This window comes from Saccostrea echinata, unplaced genomic scaffold (assembly GCF_033153115.1).
Source record: "Saccostrea echinata isolate AGI-Se365-2 ecotype Australia unplaced genomic scaffold, CSIRO_AGI_Sech_v1 ptg000045l, whole genome shotgun sequence".
NCBI lineage: Eukaryota > Metazoa > Mollusca > Bivalvia > Ostreida > Ostreidae > Saccostrea > Saccostrea echinata.
The window spans coordinates 1,330,141-1,340,000 of NW_026889794.1; the positions used below are offsets into that span (position 1 = coordinate 1,330,141).

At 34.4% G+C, this 9,860-nt stretch overlaps 1 long non-coding RNA gene across 2 annotated transcripts; it reads left to right on the plus strand.

The window, feature by feature from the left end:
* The first annotated feature begins 275 nt into the window (after positions 1 to 275).
* LOC133201852 (uncharacterized) lies at positions 276 to 2,533 on the plus strand. Of its 2 annotated transcripts, none has more exons than XR_009723159.1 (3): positions 276 to 405; positions 1,346 to 1,413; positions 2,079 to 2,533. It is a non-coding gene; the product is annotated as an uncharacterized LOC133201852 (long non-coding RNA). The 2 variants fall into 2 exon arrangements; XR_009723160.1 differs by having other exon boundaries at positions 2,177 to 2,533.
* Positions 2,534 to 9,860: the final 7,327 nt, after the last annotated feature.

Genomic DNA, 9,860 nt, shown 5'->3' on the forward strand with positions numbered 1-9,860 from the left:
GGTAGGCGTTAGAAGTAATCCGAAATGATGAACACAAACAAAGCACATTTCCAGTTGAAAATCGTATAGGCCTAGCAATTTAAAGTAAAGGAATCTCAGAAGAATTTAGCGGACAAATGCTTAGCGTGATGCACGATTGATGACGCAATAAAAGAGCACTAGTTTATTTTCAATACGGAACTGCGCAAGTTGCACGGTTATTCAAGTCAGCAGGAGCAAAGAATCAGATGTATTGTAAATCATGCACTTCACCGCGTCACTTGATCATATTAAAATGACATCACGAACGAAAGAAAGAAACATCCAGGATCCTGTTACACTCTGAGTGGTGTATGCAGTATGCACTCCGAACAGGGAAGAGAAGTCATGGAGTATTTGACAGCTTGATATAGTTGCATCAGACAGGTAATTATTTAAATGTTAATTTTAAGTATTTGTAGTTCATAATCGCGTATTACAACTACGGATTACAGAACTTTGTCAATGACCTAAACCATGTAAACGGACATAAACAGGAATGAATGAACAGATCAGAGTACATGTTAATCCGAGTTTCCTCTGACTGTAAACCCTGCTTTTATCTGTTTATATTGTGACATGTTCAGCGAATATCGGATAAGGTGCATGTGACTTTAATTCCCGCACTGCAGAAAAAGTTTTCATCCAACTTTTTAAAATTTCTCTCTCTTTCTTTCTCTCCATCTCTCTCTCTCTATTTTTTTTAATACAATCAGGAAAGCATTTTCATCAGTTATTTTTTTATGAAATTGTTTGAATTATTGATTGACACATTAATTTTCAATGCAAATTAGTTCTCACTGAAAAAGATATGAAGCCCAAATCCATTTAAAAAGTATCAATCTTGAATGCAGTAAACAAATAAATGTTCTAAATCTATATGTTGCATATGGATTTTCTCCCTAGATAGATTTTAATATGAATTTTATCATAAACTTTAATTTAATAATCTCAAGGAGGATTTAAAAGTAGGTTCAAAAGAGGGGGATTTTTAAGCATTGAATCATTATTTTTTGAAAGATATAGTCTCATAACTGCAACGGTGTGTGCAAACTAATTGAGTAACGCACATTAGCATTATGAAAATATGTTGGCACACATGTTGACACGCAGTCAATACTTTTCCTATTTTTACTTATATGCACTGGCTATATATGTTCCAGTATTGATTATGATTTACTGATTGCTAAGCTCAGTTGATTGTCCTACTCTGACATGGTAAATTCTGGTTCTCTCAAAATAGATACATGGTCAGTTGGTACATTTAAATATAAGTATTTTCATTATAATTTTTTTTATTTTATTATTTTCATTATTTTTTTTTAAGTTTGAAGTAACCTTTGATGGGGTCTTATAGAGACAGCTGGCACAGGTTGGAATTATGACATAATACAGGTGAGCTTTTCTAAAGTACAGTATTTATTTTTTCCTCACCAAGTGATACATACATTAGTATAGTCTGGATCAGGCCCGTAAGAAGCAATTTCAGCTGGGGGGGGGGGGGGGGCACAACAAAACCCATTTTCAGTTGGGGGGGGGGGGGGGCACTACCAATAATATTAAAATTCCTTGGCAAGCAAAAATGAAAGGTCATCAGACGTTATTATTTAGGTGGCACAAGCATATATTTAGCGATGTTTTCTATAGTGTATAGTGTTCTATATACATGTATCAGCAAAATTAGGGGGGGATGCCTCCCCCCCAGTTCCTAAGACCATGTGGATAGTTTTAATTTAGATTGAATGGTTTTAATGAGGGCCTGGAAATACTTTCTGTGAATGAAGTTCTATTTTTATTAGTATCTCATTTTTTAAATAAAAAGAGATCCAGATTATGCATGACTATTTAATCTTAGCATTGCTTAGGTTGTGTTTTAGAAAATTTGCTCATCAAGCTTATATAATTGCATTCATCTAATTCAATCTATATAAATTAATGTATACATTTATTTTTGATAATAGTTGTACCATTATTAGTTATAAAGTGAGTATGTTGGAAATTCATTCATTTCATTTTTTTTTCATTCCTTTTATTATATGAAAATGAACACACAATTTCAGATTATGGATCATTAATTGGAAATAAATCAGAAAAAGTACTTCAGTTCTTGCTTAGAACATCAGTGCCATCTATTATAGTAAAGACCATCGTATTCCAGCTCATGAATGTTCAAGAAAGTTGAAAGATCGAGCAAAGGTGTGGAACCAGATATGCTAATACCAGTGGCCCAGGATTTGGAGGAGACTGGTTACCCAATAAATGTTATCCATGGAAACAATGATTCCACAACAACATTCTATCTATAAGCTGTTTTCTTTATATTTAGAAAAAATAAGAGTCTGAGATGATTATAGTACATTGCTTCTCCATCTTTGAACTTGCATTCAGTAAAATAAATTTATGCATCAGATGTATTAATTGGAGGTGGCATATGTCTGCTTAACAAGTTTCTATGTAGCATTCAAAAAGTGTTTGTAAAGTTTAATGTAAATTGTTGTAGTAAAATATCCATAGATAATGGACAGAATATGTATCTGTGTCATTATGGCATTGTTATATTTTTCCTGTTCTTGTCTAATATTCATGACAGTGTAATAACTTCGCAGAATTTTACAATTTGACTGAAATCGGAAGTACTTGCACTGTAAACTCATTAAAATATGAATTTGTAACTTGAAATCCAATGTTATTGTCTTCTTACATACAGCTGCATTTATCCAGAATCTGGGACTGATCAAAGTCGCCCTCATGGTGCAGTGGTTAGAGCTTTGCTCTAGAATCACAGGGAAAGGAGTTGATCCTTGCATTGCGGGTTCAAATCCCACTGCGGGACTTGGAGACCAGTCCTTCAGGTGAAACCATATAAACTGAAGTCCCGTATCAAGCATTTGCTGGCACGGAAAAGATCCCTCACTGATCAAAGGCCATAAGTGTCGAGTACAGGTCTAAATTTGCAGCCCTCCACTGGCAAGTGATGGCGTCTCAATAAGAGTGAAATAATCTTGAAGGGAGGGTAAGCAAACAAACGAACAGACTATTAAAATGTTTGATATGTAGATATTTGTTACTGTTGTTAAGATAGCAGCTACCTGGATAAAATGCCTGCAACATTTCACTGAAGTGATAGCATGTAAAGCCTCACCAGTCATAGATGAGTAAAGACATTAGCTAAGGATGCCTAGAAATTAATACATGTAGTTGAAATCTTTTGAAATGATTAAATCAACATAAGGTCAAAAAGTTTTACTTAAACTTGTTTTCCAACAGGAGCATGCTAAGAAACCATGATGAACAATTACATGTACATGTATACACCTCAAGCATGTTTATAGATACAGGTATTTCTAAAAGGTGTTGAAACATAATTCCATTGACTTTTTCATCAATAATATTGTAAAGGTGCATTATGTAGGACATGTATACCAAGAGTCTTTCCACATGAACTGATTATTTACTATTTAGTAGCATAGAAGGAGTGTTATTGTGGTCAATTTTCTGCCAAAAAAACAATTTCATATAAAATTTAGTTTGATGAGTACACTTTCTGAAAATTGTAAAAAGGTCTGATTTTCATGTACAAAACCCATTATATAGCCTCTGTTTCCATGGAAACGGTGTTGGGGACATATATATTTTTTTAGTCCATTGTAATGAAAATTATCCATTGAACAATTTTTTGGATTTTTGTGGAATCGGTAGATATAGATAATGGTGATTTTTACTTGTTTGTTGTCATGGCACTGGTTTCACTTTATTATGGAAAGTTGAAAAAACCTCTTTTTTAACCCAAATTTTTACATTTTCAGTAACAGAAATAAAAAAATAAGATAAATTAAGCATAAAATAAAATAATTCATGCCATTTTAATTATTTTAATATGATAATATATAAAATTAATCATTTTTTTTCATTGAAAATAATTGAACATGTAAAGCGTCAAATACCTCAAATTTGGCGTCTTTTACTCAACGGGCAATATCTTTTAAGATGATGTTAAATGATGAAGCTATTCTTTCCAAACAAATTGATGTACGACATATGTACAATTTCAAAAAAATAAAATTTGGAGGGGGTCGCAAACCATACCTTAATGGGCAGAATCATTTATAATTGCGTTTTTATAAATTGTGATTTACTTGTAAAAAGACCAAAAAAAAAGTTGACAAAAAGTATCACTTTTCACATACGGGATAAACTTTTATAAGACAGTGCTAATCCTAAGACTTGATTATGTGCTTTTCTCTCTCTCTCTTTTTTTTTTTACCTATTTGTACTCCATAACTAAGGCAGACCCAGAAATGAAATTGTATATTATTAAGCATTGTAAATACACACATATATATATTTCAGCATATACAAAAGAAAAATGATCTTGGAAAAAGAAAACATTTTTTTCAATATATGATTTTCTACTATAACGGATTAAACTTATTTAAAACAATTTTACACAACATAACGCGTGTGTGAATATTTGTTCAAATTAAAATTCGTCGATGATACATAGAATACATGAGGTTTTATTTGGGTTGGATATCCCCTTTCTCCGCAATATCTGTGTAATTTTTAATTTTTTTATGTACAAGTGCTTTATAAATTTTTTAATTGAGCTAGAATATCAATATATATATATATATATATATATATATATATATATATATATATATATATATATATAACATGTCTAAACTGAAATAATTGCACAGTACATGTATTATATTTTCTAATGAAAATAATCCACTTCTAGATCCTGTCTAGACCCCCCCCCTTTTTTTTTTCGAAATTAATAAATCCGCTTCTAGAATTCTACACATGTAATAACAAACTTAAAACAACTTCAGGTTGAATATTGACAATCTACATGTACATGTAGTTGCTTGGAAGAAGAAATCATTGTACAAAGTTTACATGTGTTTTTAAGGTTTGCATGCGACGTCATACCGTCTTCAATGAATAATGTCAATGTTGATTTGAAGCGCCTTACTAAAATGATCATAAAATAGTGATAAAATGAGATATTTTTAAAAGTAATATATATTTGAACTCAGAAAGAGTTCGTCTATCAAAATTTACAAAAAAGTCACTTTGTGAAATTTTGACCTTAAGGGTCCTTTTCTCGTGACGGCAGTCATATATATATATATATAATATATATATATATATATATATATATATATATATATATATATATATATATATATATATATATATATATATATATATATATATATATATACCAATTTTATGGTTTTAGAAATTATATGTACACACACACACATATATATATATATATATATATATATATATATATATATATATATATATATATATATATATATATATATATATATATATATATATATATATATATATATATATAAGTGTTAATGTGACATGTATAGATTAACTTCAGTTGTTACTGACAATTATTCCAGATTTTAGAATTTATATTTTTAAACATTTTCAAATACCTTTTGATTGATAGTCAATAATTGTCAATTATTCAATCCTCATGCATTGTTGTGTTTATATAGTGTAATTGAGTGTAACTGAAAATAGAGTACTTCTTAGTTCGAACGGAAAATGAATTTAAGTTCAAGTTTCTTTTTATTTTTTGTAATAGGACATCCAATCTATGTACAGTGTACCTGTAATATGCCCCCATGCTTTTCCTAAATTTATTCTGTGGAATACAAACTCGTGAACCGAACCAAGTAAAGTGAAGTACTACGCACGCCTACTGCAGGACGTGGAGACCGATCCTTCGTATGAGACTATAAACCTAGGTTCCATGTCGCATTAAGTGCTGGCACGAAAAGGGTCCCTCACTGTTCAATGGCCCTAAGTGCCGAGTGTGGGTCTAAAAATTTGCAGCCTCCACCGGCAAATGATGGCGCCTCAATATGAGTGAAACATTCTCGAAAGGGACTTTAAACAAACATAACAAGTAAAAGATCAGCAGAGTGCTTTTATTAAAGAAGTAACAGAACTAAGGAAAACTTGTTTTCTACTGGATGATATGAAACAATGAGTAGAGTACCACCGCAAATATTTCTGGATCCATGCCCTTTCATCATGTTTATTTTTGAACGGGTTCAATGAACTGTCAAAAATTCTTGATATGTTTCTAAGGTGTAGGTAGAAAGTTTTGAAATTAGTGAAAAGGTTGTTAAATATTTTTAATGCAAACTACCAGTAAATGTGCATAATGAGGATGGTTGAATTCTTTTCAACATTATTTTCTGTTCATTTGTCAGATCGGGTTCGTTATGTGTAAAATAATTTCCAGCTGTCATTGGAACAAAACAAGGCATGATCAGGATCATACAAAGAAAATTAAAAGTAAAAATTAGGTAAATTATTACAGTTTGTGCATCTAAATAAGTTTTAAAACTCTCTTAAGAATCTCAGAGTGACTGATACGACCCAATTTCATGTGATTTTTTAATTGGAAACCTATCAGTTTAGTGCAGCAAACAGGCAAAGATCTAACAATGCAACGTGAATGGATCTGATCATGTTGTAAAGCTTGACAAATGGCACTTATGCAATAAATTAACCTAAATGATCAGGAGGAAAATAAACAAAAAAAGATTTGTTCTTTCTTAATTGCATTTTTTATTTTTCCCATTCAAAATTTACATACAAGGAATAAAAGAAGGTACAAGGGAAATTGCCTTTTTACTTAAAAAAAAAAAATGAAAGTTATAGAGATAAAACCACTTTTGATTTTTTGATCTTTAATCATTGAAAAAATTAAACATTAGGCCTACCCCAAAATTGGTTAATTTTAAGAAATTTAAAAAAAAATGGTTTAGGAAACACATAACTTAAATGAAAATAAATAATTAATAGTAGTTAAACTGTTCAATAGTTTCTTTATTTGGTTTAAAACTGTTGTTTCTTTATCCCATGGGAGAATTTTTAGCTCACCTCGACGAAGTCGAGATGAGCTTATGCTATACCCCCGGCGTTGGCGTCGGCGTCGGCGTCGGCGTTAGCGTCGGCGTCCCGGTTAAAGTTTTAGGAGCAAGTCCCATTCCCAAGTTACTATAAGCCCTACCTGGACCAAACTTGCATGGATGATGCATCTAGAATGGACACTGCCACACTTGCTTCGGATGCTGGATCTGACCTAGATTTTCCAGATGAGTGACCAGGTTAAAGTTTTTGGAGCAGATCCATTCCCAAGTAACTATAAGCCTTACCTGGACCAAACTTGCATGGATGATGCATCTAGGGATGGACACTACCACACTTGCTTCGGATGCTGGATCTGACCTAGATTTTCCAGATGAGTGACCAGGTTAAAGTTTTTGGAGCAGGTCCATTCCCAAGTAACTATAAGCCCTACCTGGACCAAACTTTCATGGATGATGCATCTAGGGATGAACACTACACACTTGCTTCGGATGCTGAATCTGACCTAGATTTTCCAGATGAGTGACCAGGTTAAAGTTTTTGGAGCAGATCCATTCCCAAGTAACTATAAGCCCCACCTGAACCAAACTTGTATGGATGATGCATCTAGGGATGGACACTACCACACTTGCTTCGGATGCTGGATCTGACCTAGATTTTCCAGATGAGTGACCAGGTTAAAGTTTTTGGAGCAGATCCATTCCCAAGTAACTATAAGCCCTACCTGGACCAAACTTGCATGGATGATGCATCTAGGGATGGACACTACCACACTTGCTTCGGATGCTGAATCTGACCTAGATTTTCCAGATGAGTGACCAGGTTAAAGTTTTTGGAGCAGGTCCATTCCCAAGTAACTATAAGCCCTACCTGGACCAAACTTGCATGGATGATGCATCTAGGGATGAACACTACACACTTGCTTTGGATGCTGAATCTGACCTAGATTTTCCAGATGAGTGACCAGGTTAAAGTTTTTGGAGCAGATCCATTCCCAAGTAACTATAAGCCCTACCTGAACCAAACTTGCATGGATGATGCATCTAGGGATGGACACTACCACACTTGCTTCGGATGCTGAATCTAATCTAGATTTTCCAGATGAGTGACCAGGTTAAAGTTTTTGGAGCAGGTCCATTCCCAAGTAACTATAGGCCCTACCTGAACCAAATTTGCATGGATGATGCATCTAGGGATGGACACTACCACACTTGCTTCGGATGCTGAATCTGACCTAGATTTTCCAGATGAGTGACCAGGTTAAAGTTTTTGGAGCAGATCCATTCCCAAGTAACTATACGCCCTACCTGAACCAAACTTGTATGGATGATGCATCTAGGAATGGACACTACCACACTTGCTTCGGATGCTGGATCTGACCTAGATTTTTCCAGATGAGTGACCAGGTTAAAGTTTTTGGAGCAGGTCCATTCCCAAGTAACTATAGGCCCTACCTGGACCAAACTTGCATGGATGATGCATATAGGGATGGACACTACCACACTTGCTTCAGATGCTGAATCTAACCTAGATTTTCCAGATGAGTGACCAGGTTAAAGTTTTTGGAGCAGGTCCATTCCCAAGTAACTATACGCCCTACCTGAACCAAACTTGCATGGATGATGCATCTAGGGATGGACACTACCACACTTGCTTCGGATGCTGAATCTGACCTAGATTTTCCAGATGAGTGACCAGGTTAAAGTTTTTGGAGCAGATCCTTTCCCAAGTAACTATAAGCCCTACCTGAACCAAACTTGCATGGATGATGCATATAGGGATGGACACTACCACACTTGCTTCGGATGCTGGATCTGACCTAGATTTTCCAGATGAGTGACCAGGTTAAAGTTTTTGGAGCAGATCCATTCCCAAGTAACTATACGCCCTACCTGGACCAAACTTTCATGGATGATGCATCTAGGGATGAACACTACACACTTGCTTCGGATGCTGAATCTGACCTAGATTTTCCAGATGAGTGACCAGGTTAAAGTTTTTTGAGCAGGTCTATTTCCAAGTAATTATAAGCCCTACCTAAACCAAACTTGTATAGATATTGATCTTGGGATGTACACTAACTAGAAAAAATATGATGTGAGATTTGCCTTACTTATAGATAACCTTCGTCGAGGTGAGCTTCGTAATCTTTGATTACCTATGTTTTTCTATTTTGTAATGAATATGGGATAAATCCCACATTTATAAAGAGATGGGAGATTATCTTCTATATACAAGTATATGGGAGATTTTGTTCCATTATAAAGCATTCATGGGATTTTCAAACTTCTATGGGAGAAAAAATCCCACAGAATACCTTTTTCTCCCACAGAATAATGGTGGGATATTGGTTAGGAGTAAAAATCCCACCATTATCCCATGGGATTTCTTGGTTTCAGGTGTAATATCTTTTTACCTAGAAGATAATCAGGTGTTAATTTTGGTTCATGTGTTAAGTTTTAAAAAATCCCATCAGATGACATAAATGGTTTCCACATATCTTTGGAAAAGTGGTTGGCGAAAGTCCGGACAAATGTCGTGTCCGGAGTTAAATGTCGCACTGTTACAGTCCCTGAAACGTTCTACTTTCCCATTTTTCCGTTCGCTCACCGTTCGTTCACCGTTCGTTCAGCGTGCGTTCACCGTGCGTTCACCGTTCGCTCTCCGTTCACAGTTTTGCGTTCACCGTTCACCGTTCACAAAGCGTTCAGCGTTCGCTCTTCGTTCCGTTCACTTTGCGTTCACCTTGCGTTCAGCGTTCACCTATCGTTCAGTTTTCATTGTCATTCGGAACTCCGAAGTGAAAGGACTTATCTTTTTGTAGGGAAGGAGTTACAGGTTTTTTAATTCAATAACTAACATATCGTGTTTGAAGAATCATTATTTCATGCTGAAAAATATCTACGATATATATTTTTATTATT